A 15,689-nucleotide genomic window follows, 5' to 3' on the forward strand; every position below is an offset into this window, starting at 1 on the left:
AGATCGACTTGCTTGCATGTCAATCGAAGACAAGAATGTTTGACATAAAATAAATTGATATTTGATTATTTACTTTTTTCGATAGCCTAAAAATTCATTCAGATCTGTCCTTGTAATGTCATACATTTTACTGCCCTTTTGTGTGTTTAACCCTAGTCGAATGAGTTGTAAAAGTCTCTTCCCTGAGTGCTGGCTGATACTGGAAAAGGAGGCTACAGGAGCTCTGTAAATAAGTGTTGCGTGTGCTACCCAAGAATGTTCTCTTGGTTATTGCCACACAAAGTTTGATTGCCTATTTGACAGTTGAAGTCTCTGAGCAAAAATGATGAAGCAAAGAGACCTAAATCTTACCGTAATGGGAGCATGATTATTTTTTTGTAATTTCGCATTCAAATCTGCAATGCTAGCGTCTACACGAAAAAAGGAAATACAGAACACCATTTCAAAACTGCACACAAAACGTATGCAGACTTTACCGATAAAAGTAAGTTCCGGAATAGAAAAGGGAAAAAATTAAGATTTCAACTGGCAGCAAGCAAAAGTTGAGCAAAAGCAGCAATCATTGCATTGTTCCGTGTGAGCCACGTCCTGGCTAACATAAAAACGGCATTCAGGAATCGAGAATAAGGAAAAAACGTGTTGAGGCTGCTAACTTGCTGTTTGTAGATTGCAAAAACAAACATTTTTGGCGAGGTTCAGGCAGCTGTTGCCTTAAATCAAAGAATTTCTCAAGTCGTCTAAACATGGTGAATATGCCCAATTAGAGGATAACCAGTGGTTTGGTTTCTGTCGTGATCATCAGTGTCAACGCGTTCCCAAAAAAATTTCAAGTGTTCTCAAGTAATAATAATAATAATTGCTTACACTTGTATAGCATAACGCAACGGGGGTTCAGGCAGGCACCCTTGCCGTATTAGGCCGGCCCCGTACCGTCGGGGGCTCAAACCCAAGACTCCCGCGTCACTCAGCAGGGACCCAAGCCGGTGAGCTAAAGAGAGATCTCTCCACAGCCCAGGGGCTGTAGTCCTGCTATCACAGGGAAGGGCGGTGAGGTCACCTGCTCTGGTAAGGCAGCTCTTACACAGTGCCTGTCGGCCGTAAGCATTACACTCTCGCCCGCTTAACTCGCCGTCCCCAGCGAAGGGCTATCCCATCCCACTACTGACACCAATGCAGTGTTTGCAGGTTCTTTTCAGAACAAAGTACCCGTAGAGACGTGATTAACAGACCAAGCGCAAGCTTTATGTATTAACATTGATGGAACGGAAGTGGAAACAGTCACCAGCTTTAGGTTTTTGGGAATTCACATCTCTAAAGATCTAACCTGGACTGTGAACACTGACTCTATCATGAAGAAGGCTCAGCAGCGCCTTTATTTCTTGAGGTGCCTCAAGCGATGGGGGATGCCAATACATGTGTTGGTGAACTTCTACCGCTGCACTATCGAGAGCATCCTCACCAACGGGATCACCGTGTGGTATGGCAACACCTCTTCGCAAGAAAGAAAGGCACTGCAGAGAATGGTCAATATGGCCCAGAAGATCATCGGCTGCGGTCTCACCGAGATTAAACAGCTCTATGAGGACCGCTGCCGTGGTAGAATTCTGGCCATCACAGAGGACAGTCACCACCCAGGGCATGAGCTTTTCACCCCACTGCCCTCAGGCAAGAGATATAAGAGCATACGGACACTTACCACTAGATTCTTCAATAGCTTCTATCCACAAGCAGTGAGACTGGCGAACACATTTAGCCATCCCCCTCGGACCACACCTACACCATCACCATCTACCTCACTGTAATTTATTTATTGTACGTCTCCAGTCATTGTTTACACGTCTGTATTGTTTACATTCAAACTGTCTGCATGTTTACTTGCACATTGTCTATTGTTTGTTTGTACATTGTCTTGATGCACTGTTTGCACCTTGTTTTGTTTTTTACACTTGTTTTACAATCGAGAGACTTTCTGTAAGTAAGAATTCCATTGTACCAGTACCGGTTACATATGCAATAAAGTTCAAGTTCAAGTTCAAGTTCAAGTTAACAACAACCCAAAACCGAACACAAGAGCTACACGCACATGAGGAGACTGACGGAACACGTACACATCTTTAGGGTGGTAATTACTTAACAACATGCTATACTCTTATAAGACTACACAGGGCACTTAGCACTTTTCTGAACACTCCACTCAAAGCGCTTTACAGGTAATGGGGACTCCCCTCCACCACCACCAATCTGCATCCCCACCTGGATGAGTAAGCTTCTCAGTGCCAATGCTCACATTTAAGGTAGGATATTCTTTTTTCTAAAATGGGGAACCTGACTGGTTCACTGTAGCATGAGTCACTTGCTTTTATTTGCTGTCATTTTAGTGATGGGTATAATTATTGTACTGATGTGACCACAGTCTGTTTTTCCTCATGTATTTTCCTGATGTATATCAGAGCTTCAAATTCACACTTGTAGATCGCTCTGGACTGGCAAATGAAAAAGTAGATCTTACATTAAAAAAGGTTGGGCACCCCCGATGTAAGCAAAGCAATGAGTGTTTTGTGTGTAGGATTATAAGAATAACGATAAATACAGAAAAGGATCTACAGAAACGTTGGATAACTTATATTCACCTACACTACAGGCAAAATACACAATCAGGGTCAGGGACAAAAATGTGATCCAGTAAGTAGAACCCTGACAGCTGCTAACCTGCTTCCACATTGCTCTTGTGGAAGACCGAGGGAAAAACAGAGGGAAAAGGTCAAGAAAGTGACTATGCGTGGGAAAGGTTTGTATCACCTTCTAGATATTTTCTACAGTCTTGAATTACATTTAAATCTATTTTAATTTAATGTTGATTGTACCATGACTTCTAAACATCCATTTAAGTACCATCTATCAAAGTCACTAGTGTACTATTACAAACATACTGTAAATCATTAATAGAAATCATGAAGAGACACACTAGTAATTGGTTTAAAAATATTGTATGTTAACTAATAAAAAAAAAACTTTTGAATATAGAACAATCCATGGAAAAAACAGTGGACTTTTTCAGCTTATTTACTGTATGCATGATAAGTGAGGAGCAGAATGCATTGTCATAAGCAGGAAAACAATTTTCCACAACAGTACTGTGTCAAACATACACAGTGGCATGAAAACATTTTGAAACACATTCAACAACAAAGAGAAATGGACATTCCTGCCAAAAACCTAATCGTAAAAACAAACTTTGCATTGAGCTGCAAACAATTTGGATACTGACAGATGTAACTGATAGTGAAAAACCAATGAGATCAAATGACCCTGTTCTCTTGACCTTGTCATACCTCCCTTCAGAAAAAACACAAACCTCAGAATAACAAAATACTGCCACCACCATTATGGACAGTAGGAATATTGCTGAATTGGGGATGTGTTGTGCTGGATTTGTGCCAAAAGTAAATGTTTCTGCTTTTGTTTCTTGACTGCAAAACCTCAACAGAATAACCAGCTGTCTGCGCACAGATTAAAATACACAGAATACATTTATTCTTTTAATTTATTGATTTATTATTTTCTTTTGTAGTTGCATGAAACAATCTGCCTAAATATAAGCAGCTGAGAGTTACCAAGATATCAAGATTCAGAAGAGACAGAAAAATAAAGATTATGGATTTCATATACCATTGTTTATACTAACTGACCACGTACTGTACCACTCCTTTGTTAATCCTCTGTCAGGACACAACAAACCACGCCTCTGTATTGATTGGTTGCTGCACACATTGTGCACCTATCATCTGTGTCACCTTGCCTTCCAGACCACCAATGTTTTTTTTTTACATAACTTGTTTTTTTTCTGCTGAGAAATGTGTACAGTCATGATACTCATTCATTACAAGATGAAACAGATTACCTGGAGCCACTCGTTTATTTTCCCTTATTACCAGGCCCTCATACACTGTCCTACCTCTAATATATGGGTCTACGGCTAATACAAGCTCTCTATGTGTAAAATAGGGCTCCACAAATTATGGCTGCCTCATTGACCACATCATCAAATCTGCATTCAGGTGTTCAACAACTCTCTTGTTGTTTTTATTGCGTTTTTATCGTGATCGTTAGGATATGTCATGGTATTTATGAGAGGGTCAAAATGTAAGATACAATGTTGTAATGCTTAATAAACAAAATTGTTGACAAAACACTTCTATTTGAGAAATCTTCCTACTGTAAAATTCTACTGGCCTCCTTCTATGATGTTGTGCTAGTAACCCCTCAGCATGCCCTTACAGGTGTGCACTTGTACAGAATATGAAAGGCTCCTCTTAGTCTCTGTTTGGTGAATTGAGGACACATGACTTAATATTTAGATTATTGAAAGCATCTTCATGTTCTTTGGGCTATTCTATGAAGTCATGCTTCCCTGTTCAACTCTTTAATAACTTATTCAGTGAAGCTGTAATTTTGGCACAGTCTGTTCCATAATACCTCCTGTATTATGTGGCCAGGTTTTAGAAGAGACAATCTTCCTATTCCTATATACTTCATCCTGAGCCACTTCTGTCTTTTTCCTTTTTTTATTGTTCAATTTGAGACCTTCTGTCTGTAATGTTTTCAAAGCCTGTTACACAAGTATTTTGCAATCCTTGTTGGGGAATGTACCTATCAACATGTCATCGACATATTGCAAAACCTCAGCAGTAACTGTCAATGATTTCCATCCATCAAATACATACTTTCAAAGCCTGCTAATTTATTAATTGCTAGGCAGATGTGCCCATGCATATTGTTTTCTTTAAACAGTAAAAGCAAGTTTACACTAACCTTTATATCGCAAAGGCAGACTCCAAAATCCAGTGGACACAGACTGACACAGAGGACCTCTTTGCCCTACCTGCCACTTCACACAATAAAGGCGGAGCCTGTTGGGCTGTTGGGGTGGCTCTGTGGCTAAGGATCGGCGCCTGTGACTGGAAGGTTGCCAGTTCAAATCCCACGGCTGGCAGAGGAATCCTACTCCATTGGGCCCCTGAGCAAGGCCCTTAACCCTAACTGCTCCAGGGGCACTGTACAATGGCTGACCCTGTGCTCTGACCCCCAAGCTTCTCTCAATGTCTGTGTGGCTGTGTCTCAATGGAGAAAAGCTGGGGTATGTGTAAAAAGATGAATTCCTAATGCAAGAAATTGTATAGGGCTAATAACGAAACATTAACATTACATTAAAGTAGCTGATAAACTGCAAGGCTATGGACCACCTTAGGAAGTGCCTTGTTCAGATCTTGATGACTGTAAGAATTCAATAACCACCATGCTTTGGCACAAATGATTCTGGTGAATTAGTTGTCATATCTGTGATTCACATAGATTGTAATATTTACACTATTTCTTGTTTATGTACCAACCTTGATTAGTCTGCTATGGTTAGTCACTTTTAGTTAAATCTGATTTTCTTTGAGACATGTCTTCATACTTTATTATAGATTTAATTTGAACTGAATGAAAACTCCTTTGGTTTACTGTACATAAAGCAAGAAAAATGATTTTTTTATTTCTGTCTTAATGTCTTTTTAAGGGACACCAAAACTCCATTTTTGTTAGTTTTGCAAATTTTTGTATTTAACATGTATAGCCTATGCCTGTACTTATAAAAAAAACAATTAATCATTTATTTATTGAAAAGAAACAGAATTAAAGAAAGCTAAATATTTTAGACTATGAGGAAATAATTCTTTAGGAGGGTGTGGAAAATATATGACTGGAAAAGATGTGATGATGTAATTGAGAGAGACTATAGACGGAAACAGCGTGCAAAAATTCCGGTTTCCTCACACCACACAGAGACGTGCAAATTAAATTTGATTTTTCTAGTCATTGATTCCACTATAGGTTGTGTGACTAAAATAGAGCCACAGGAGCATGACAAGTCAAACAGCCTCCTCTCATTTAGAGGCGTAGAAATAAATAACTAATGAATTAACTGTTATACATGCCCCACTGATGGCCTGATTTGACAGTGACTGGTTACACAGTACTCTTTGCCAATCAATGGTGAGTAATTTGCCACTGGTTCTTTCACAACTCCTCAATGCATAAACTAAGCTTGCTTCACCTCTGAGCATGTCCTGGCTCTTCTTTTAAGTAGTCCAGCACACTTCATCGCTCATTAAGGAATTCTACTCATTGCATTTAATCATTGTACACTTTAGTATGAAAGGAATAGGTAATACATCAAATGTAAATTTCCTATACTTTAATACCATAATAGTCCATATTCTACAATTAAGGATTCTTATTCTGTTTTGGGGTTTTCATTCCTTCCTCTTCTTGCACTCTCTCACTTCTTCAGTCTGTCCTGTATCTCTTCTCTCCTTGATCAATTCAGAAATGGTACTAAATCTTCCTTCAAATTATCATAAAAAATACTTTGGTTTCTGCAATGCTCCTATTTTGCTGCTGCTATCTTTCTCTGTTGCCTTCATACCTGTTTCTCAGGTCTTTCTATTTGCAGTTACAATACACTTGCTTTCCACCTCAAAAGAAACAAATAATTATGTCTTAGAGAAGTGCAGGTGGTTTCTTCTTTTTTGTCTGATTTTATTCTTTCAACAAAAGTTTACATTCTCAGAAGAAAGTTGTCAAAAGCATCTATGAATTCTGACATTTAAGCTTTGAAACAAAGGAAGTACGATTTATGGATTAGTCATTCCAGTGTCAGGACCTGAAATCCATATTGTAGACTCATTTGAAGGCTCCAGTGGCAAGAAGTACTTTACTCAAAATACAAGAAAAACAGCAGAATACATTCTGCTATCTTAGACATACAGTATTATGAAGCTGAAAAAACTTTTTTTCATAACTTTGAATCTCCTAGCAGACGGACACTCTTGAATGTATTGTGATGCCATCCAGAGTGCGGAGTCCCTGAGTTTCAAGGAAGACTCCCAAAGAGTAGGAGCCCCATGAAAGAGAATATATGTGAACATGAATACTTTTATCTAGACTGCATATTTGAATAAGTGTTGTTGAACTGAATTCCAACATATTGATTGAGAGTTCTGCAGCAAAACCTGTGTCTGTTCGCTTATACTGTACATCTGGCTGAATCTCGTCAAGAAACTTGTCAATGGGATCAACATCAGTGCTCATGTTTATTACCCACCCCCAGGCTAGTTTAATTCCCTTGGAAAAGGAAACAGTTTGACTTCCTGCTGATTGACTTGTCTGTTTTGTGTGTGACCACTATGTTCTGCACAGTCAAATGCTCAACAGTGAGGCATTGTTTGAAATATATCCATTGTTGTGAGTTGAGAAAAAAGGATTAACATAGTTTGAAGACCAAGTTTCCCTTTTTGCTTAAAGTAACCAGTGAGCAGAAAGGGATTTTATGCAACAGCATGGTGACCGTACAGTATTTTCACAAAGTTCACAATTTTGTGATTAATTCACAATTTGTAAAATTATGTGATACTGTCAATTAATTTGTTACCGAGATAATAACTGGTCTGAGAAATTTGGACTGCAGTTCCCCTTTAAATACATAGGAGAGCAGCTGTCAGATTTTCAGGTATCAGGAGTGCAAGAACTGACAGTGTCCTCCTCTCAGACAACAATCAGGCTGACTGCCTTTCACATTCATCTCTTTTGTTTGCCTTGGGTTTGGAACCAATTCTTCAGGTTTTTTGTCAAAATGCCATTTCTTCTTTAACGGCATGATAATGACTATGCTTATCTTAGGTAAACATTAACGTCACGGTGTGGTATGTGTTGATTCCACTGACAACCACATGACGCACTATTAAAATTAAGAGTGCAGCTGAACTGTAATACATGTTCCGAATCCATTGGTTCCACTGGACTAGTTATTTTTTTGCACTGTTTTTTCTGGTACTCAGTATCATGGAACTCCAAGTGATCAATCGGCTAGCATCTTTTTTTCTTTTTTGAATGGAACTGAGTCTAATTAAGTGGGTAACTATAGATACTATAAATACATTCCCTATAACAATTACCTGTAATAATGTGCATCAATGTAGCTTTGTGGTGAGTTGGAAACTGACTTATGAGATGTTGCTTTTGGCAACATATCTGTAAGACAACTGATTAGAGCACCAGTAGCACCAGCTGTCACCATGTTAGTATTGAAAATAGCAATACTCAACTACAACAATCAAATACTTTAACACTCTGATGCTTGTATTACACAGATCTTTAGATCTTACATAACTGGGCTAATTTCGAGATGCACTCTTCTGGGACTTGAAATGTGCCTTTCTATGAGTTCCAGTGGGAGCTGTAAATGTGGAGGGAGATGCCTCAAGTAAAGTGGTTCAAATCCTGGACATTAACAAACTCCATATGTGACCATTCCAATATCTGTTATCTTCCACCAGGCAAAGATTAAAAACTGTGTTTGCAGCAATGAAAGCCTTTCAGCTTTCAGTGATTTCTCCCTAACTAATACAGGGAACACCCTTTTTTGCACAGTGTTTCACATGGCACTCAGGTCTTTACCTATTGCTGATAATTGTACTTCATTCCTGGAAGAAGGGTCAATCTCTTTCTTACTGATTTGTGTTTTTTTCTCCATATCTAAGAAATGTAAATTTTTCTGTTACTATTCATCTGTATTACTTATCAGATGTTATCACTATCTTTCCCAAAAGGGGTGCTGTACAAACATTCCATCTCAGCATCGCAGAAGTATGACTGTACAGTTCTCATGAGCTCCAATGGAACAAGTTAAGCGTCTGACACTTTCCAGGTTTTTCCTCATTCCAGCAAAGTGAATGTGCGGTAATTATAGTGGTGATGTCTGTCAGTCCTGACTACTGTGAAGACTTCGCTTGTTTGCATTTTGTTCCAGAAGCTAACAGCTTGGTCATAAAAGCCCAGTATATAGTTCTAAGAATTGGACATACTGTAATTCTCTCTCATTTACCCAAAATGTTTAATTGGATTTTGTCTGACCTGTCGAGAGGCTGTTTGGACGGCCATTGACCTTCGTTTCTTGATAACCTTGCACTCCCTGATTTCAGTCATATCAGTTAGCACTGTTCTTAACTTACTCTCCACTTAATTGGTTGCTTTCTTTGTTCACTCAGTGGATTATGAGTAATAATTTTACATTTTAACAATAATTCTTGTTTTCTTTGGGTTGTTCTGTTAATTAGGTTGACATCTCATAGCTGTTGAGCACCGCTTATTTGCAGCTCATTGAAATTCATGCATACATAGTAAATTGTATTTTAATAATTAAACTCAAAAAATTAAAATTAATATCAATAACTTAACATTATCTAAATACTACATACACCAAACAAAATATAACAGACAATTGCTATATCACCCTGCAACTCACAACTAGCAACTCACTGCAGCTAGGCCGGTGTGAGCCTGATCAGTACCTGGATGGGAGACCTCCTGGGAAAAACTAAGGTTGCTGCTGGAAGAGGTGTTAGTGGGGCCAACAGGGGGTGCTCACCCTGCAGTTTGTGTGGCTCTTAATGTCCCATTATAGTGATGGGGACACTGTACTGTAAAAAGGTGTCATCCTTGAAGTAAGAGACAAGATGTAAAAAGGGTTAACTTAAGTCAGTTCTGCCTGAAAATTAGACTTCTAAGCAACAGGGGTTTATGGCAGGAAAGGGGGTTAACTGATAAGGATTCCAGATGCGAGCTAGGAACCCCCTGGGGGCGTAATCTTAAACTGATCATTTGGCCAGGGCCTCTTAAGTGGCCAAATACCATGACCCCCCCCCCCTTACCATAACACCGAATGACGTCTGAAGCAGCAAGCAAGGACTATATAACCTAAAAGTTTGTACCGGGACATCGAACAATACTTCGGTTTTGTTGTTTCTTGCGGGAAACGAGACTTCGGCTTTATTGTTCCTTGAATGCAATAAACTCAACTGTTTTACTTCATCTCGGGATCCAGAACCTTATTCTTTCTCTTACAACATCCTTTAACAGCGATGTAAAACTGAGGTTCTGACTTGTTATGGTCATTAAAAATTCCAGGGCTTTTCTTGAGAATAGTAGGGGTGTTACCCTGGTGTCCTGGCCACATTTCCCCCAGGTCTTATCAATCAATGCAAACTAATAATTCCCATCTATGAATTGACTTCATTACTCTGCTCTCCCCACTGATAGCTGAAGTGGGGGATACACATTGGTGGAGGGGAGCCCCTATTACCTGTAAAGCACTTTGAGTGGAGTGTGCAGAAAAGTAATAATTATTCATTAATAATAATTAGAGATCTGTTTAAAGTAGGACAGATTTAATCACCTAAAAGTTTTAATTACCTAACCACTAGTAGTGGTAGTACAGTAGTTGTAATAGTGTAATAGGTAGAACTGTGTCTTTTAATGTAGTTAAAGTGATGTAGAGCTGATCAGACCAACTGATCACAAACTAAAACAAGTTAAATGTCACATCTTATGTGACCCCTAAATTCAACTTTTGCTCTGTAGTCGATTACACCATCTAGCAATTATGGCATCCACAGACCAGACAAGACATCATATATAATATCCCATTTTATTACAGCATTTCTATCTTCCCATTACACAAAGGTCACCCCATAACACAGCCATTCCTATGGCTGCTCACCCAATCCACAGAACACGTGACATAAGTTACTCATGGAGCAGTCCAGTAACCCCAAGTTACTAGTAACAGATGTCCCAAATGAATATTACGGCATTGCTGTACTCCAGTACCAGCTTTGGTTGGTAAACGGCCATTCTAGCTTATGCTACAATAAAGAAACAGTGAAGTTTCAAGCATCCTCATCAGTCCCAGGAGTCCTGAACATGATGACATGTGGTACAAATTCTTCTTCTGAAGAATCAGCAAACTCTTGGAGGCAACATTCAGTCGCAAAAATCCATGCCATTGGGGAGAGAAAGCATTTTTTAAACATGTATTGTAATCTACCATAAAATGCACACCTTGTATGTAATGTCCTCTATTACATTAAACTGTTCTTTGTTTATACTATTGGCTTGTGACTTTAATAGTGTAGCTTATGCTTTAAGCACAGTTTATCTAATTACTGTAGCGCAGCATGTTGTATGGCAACTATTAATGCCCCTTAATAATCTGGTTTAATATCTGTGTTGATAGGTAGTCACATAACTCTCTATCATCAGTTCAGATGGACTGATACCAGTGGACTTTTGATGGAGTTGATAATGGGAAATTATATCAATTTATTTCCCATTTTTTGCCGTGAATGTCTGTGATATTCTACCATGTCAGAACCTTATGTTTTATGTGGCACAAGAAACTTGTATGCCCTTTCATTTTTTAATTCTTTCATTTCCCTTCCTGTGAAATGTGTGTCCTGATCTGATTCAGTTCTCTGGGAAAGATGTGTAACTGGTGTTCTTGAATACTCTTGAATGAATACTCTTAGCTCTAGGTAGAGGCCCAGTGAAATCAATTAGAAATGTTTCCCAAGGCTTTTTTGAAGTTTCAGCCCTTTCCAGTTTAGCTCAACCTCTTATTCCTTGACTCATGGCTGCACATACTGCACACATTACACCACTCCTCTGTGTCAATTTGCATTCCAGACCACCAGCAATATTTCTTACAGAACTTGTTTTTTTTCCTTCTGGTAAGGAATGTGTTCAGAAACAATTCTGATCATGCAGGAAAACGGGGCTGAAGACAGGGGTGTCCAAGGTGCACTGGTGCACGGGGAAGGTGTGGCCGAGGCGAACAATCCAAAAGAGTAGTCCGTAGGGAATATCCAAAAAACATGAGTAAGACCAAAACCAGGAGATCCATCAGAACAAAGAATTAAAAACCACGAAGGCCGGGTCGGAACCGGCGGACAGGGAACAAGGAACAAGAGTTAAAACCTTAACGGGACCAGGCGCTTCCTGGTCCCGGACTCGCACGATATGGAAATCAGATGCAGAGCCCGGATGAGCGCCAGCGCCTGGCTTTTAAGGTGGGCTGGGAATGGGGAAACAGGTGCAGAGAATAAAGTCTTAAGTGAAAGGGCTGGAGCACCCTTAAGGAGGGGGGACTAATATCGTGACATATATGAGCAAATATGGTTTTTGACCAATTCATCACATTTCCATTCAAGTGTACAAAGATCTTTTGTTATTACCATGTTGATAATGATCTGTCACGATATGTGCCTGTACTTTAAAGTGATGTAATCTACCTCCAAAGCCCCCCAGTCATCAGATTTGAAATGTTCCTCAGTGTTTAATATTCAGGAAAAATTAAGAATTACAATACGGAATTCAGGAATAGTAAATTGCAAGCCTCCTCTGATGAGTGTTGGAAATCAATCAAACATAATAAGTTACGGACTCACCAATGGATCCTAAATATAGAATATAAATATGATTGTTGGTTTGCTATGCATATAAATATGTATTTCTACAACACCCAAACATGCATAGCAAACCAACAAAAGTAATCATATTTATATTCTCAAAGACAAGTAATATGCATTTACTATTGTGAACTAACCTTTATCAAACATGTGTTTGCAATAATAATTTAACTATCAAGAATTATAATGAAAATTAAGATGCTTCATGCCCAAAGATGCATTAGCCAAACGTTTCTTAATAATTAATAATAATAATTGCATACACTTATATAGCACTTTTCTGGACACTCCTCTCGAAGCACTTTACAGGTAATGGGGAGTCCCCTCCACCAGCACCAATGTGCAGCATCCACCGATGTGCAGCATCCACTCCCCTCCACCATTCTTACTGAGTTTGAACTTCCTCCTGCAGACAGAGTGGGCTGGGTTGTCTGTGGTCTGACACAGCTGTTTGCTATGTGCTGGGAGTGTCCTGGTACAGGGGAAAAACAGAGCTTTTCAAGTTCAAGTTCAAGTTTATTGTCATTATACTCATATACAGGTATATGGTATAACGAAATGCTGTTTAGCTAGCTCTCGGACATAAGTACTACAAAGAAAAAAAAACAACAACAATACAATTGTATAACAAAAGAAAGAGACAACAGGCAGTGTGCAAAAAACAACAACAGGCGATGTGCAAAAGCAACAACAGACAATGTGCAAAACAACAAAAAGGTAACAGGTTATGTGCAAAAACAACATCAGATGTGCAAAAACATGCATCAACAGAATGAAATAAAGGGATAGAAATTATGGGGAGGGAGCTTTTGACATGTAAGGTAGAGGTAGATTGACAATGTGTGTTTGGGTTTTTGGTAAGAAAGAAAGAAGGCACTGTGAGGTTCAGATCATAGGTGAGAGGTGAGGTGAGAGAGGCTGGGAGTTTAACAGTTTGATAGTGCGGGGGTAAAAACTGTCTCTGAGTCTGGTAGTCCGGGCCCGAATGCTCTGGTACCGTTTTCCAGATGGTAGCAGATCATAAAGTGTGTAGCTGGGGTGTGTGGGGTCTTTGATGATGCTTAGAGCTTTCCTCAAGCACCGTCTGTCATAAATGTCCTGTATAGATGGGAGGGCAACCCCAGTGATGGACTTTTTTTTTAACCTATTGCTGAAATTAGGTCTTCAAGGAAGTTAGTATCTTGCTACTCCTTGGTCCTTAAAACAGTTTGTCCACAGTCTTCTCACTTGAAGTTGGACACTAGCAGATCACTGTATGAACAGTGGAACTCCTGTATCAATTTGTATTTCATATAACCTGCTCACAAGGTTGACTCAAAATTACTCTATATAATCATCGAGGAGTGGTTCATCCTTTTTCACATGTTATAGCCTCAGCCCTAAACGCACGACTGATGACAACTGTATCTGCCCATCACCATCAGTCTGCCTAAAAGAAGTGTTAATTGGTTCCCTCATGTCAGCCAAATTGTTTGACAGTAGAGTTTGCAAACTCACTTTCAGTCCCACAGATCTTGGATTCATGGTGTTCAAAATACTGATAGGATTCACACCTACAGTTCACTCGATGTGGACTTCTTCATCTAAAAAAGCAAAAAAAAAATCTTCTTGCAATCCACACACATCGATGACTTTATAATGTTATTTCTTTTTTGAATTTTTTACTTTATCACGCTTTTTAAATCAGCACAAGGTTCTAAAACAAGTGAGCATTTAGTCAGTGTTGGTTGTGTCCAGGTATACTGTTCATACACTTTTAGAACTAATACAATACAAATAAGATAAAACCTAGTAATTGAAGTAATTAAATTATTTTAATTGAAAGCCCATATTTCTTAACTTGTGGGATTTCATCATTTGGGAAAGCAGGTTTAATGTATGAAAATAGACACTCTAATCCTACTAACAGTGCCTTTAAGAATTTAAGTGATGAAAAGCAGCAAAGAATGTGTATGAACACACAGTCAAACACACCAGGTGCTGTTGGGTTGTAATGTACAATAAAATGACAAAGTGTCAATAATTAAGATAATGTTAACCAACAGATACAGATCACTCCCTACCTACCATTTTATTTAATACTGGGTTATTGCCTATCCTGGCAAGCAAGAGGCGGAAAGCACAGTGCACCCTGGACTAGATACCAGTCCATCACAGGGCACACATAGACCCAGAAGGGCAAAATTCCCAGAAGCCATTTAACCTACCTTTTGGCTGTGGGAGGCAACTAGAGCATCTAGAGGAAACCCATGCATACATGGGGAAAACTCATAAACTACACACATAGAGCACCCCAGAAATTGAACCAACGTTCCCAGTGTTGCAAAGGAACAATGCTAACCACTGCATCCTTAGCAACCCCCCAGAGCACTCAATTAACTATCATTAATACTGCAGTTTTCCACATTTCTCCACAGCGGTTGAGAATGACTGTTCCTCTCTTTTAGGGATACAGTATTTCACTGAATAAAGAAAATCATGGTTGTTGCAAATAAGAACATAACAAAGGTTAAAAACAAGCTATTGGTCCATCTAATCTCTCTGGTAGTTAGCAGTTAAGTGACCCAAGGATCTTATTCAGCTGTCTCTTGAAAGAAAAGGTATTAACTTTAACAAATTAACAAAGTGACTGCGTAGCTTATTCCATACTCCCACAGCCCTTTTGTTAAAGAAGAGCCTCCTTTTTTTAATTTTAAATGCATTTCCATATTGTTTCCATTTGTGCCTTGTGGTTTGTGTTCCACGGTTCATTCTAAAGAAATCTTGCCGGGTTGTTTGAAAAGAACAATGGGGTTTGGACTGACTAGACACAGCTGCTGAGGTAAAACTCAGAGGGTAGCAGGTAGTGAAAGTGCAAAGAAAGACAGCAAAGCAAACAATTGAGGAGTAATAATAAAAAAAATGCTTACACTTATATAGTGCTTTTCTGGACACTCCTCAAAGTGTTTTACAGGTAATGGGGACTCCCCTCCACCACCACCAATGTGCAGCCCCACCTGGATGATGCGACAGCAGCCATAGTGCGCCAGAACACTCACCACACATCAGCTATCAGTGGGGAGGAGAGCAGAGTAATGAAGCCAATTCATAGATGTGGACTATTAGGAGGCCATGATTGGTAAGGGCCAATGGGAAATTTGGCCAGGAGAAACACCCTGGGATTTTTAATGACCACAGAGAGTCAGGACATCAGTTTTACATCTCATCCGAAGGACAGCACCTGTTTACAGTATAGTGTCTCCGTCACTATACTGGGGCATTAGGACCCACATGGACCACAGGGTGAGCGCCCCCTGCTGGCCCCCCTAATCCTCTTCCAGCAGCAACCTTAGTTTTTTCCAG

This window comes from Lepisosteus platostomus, chromosome 2 (genome assembly GCF_059453375.1).
Source record: "Lepisosteus platostomus isolate fLepPlt1 chromosome 2, fLepPlt1.hap1, whole genome shotgun sequence".
In the NCBI taxonomy this organism is placed as follows: domain Eukaryota; kingdom Metazoa; phylum Chordata; class Actinopteri; order Semionotiformes; family Lepisosteidae; genus Lepisosteus; species Lepisosteus platostomus.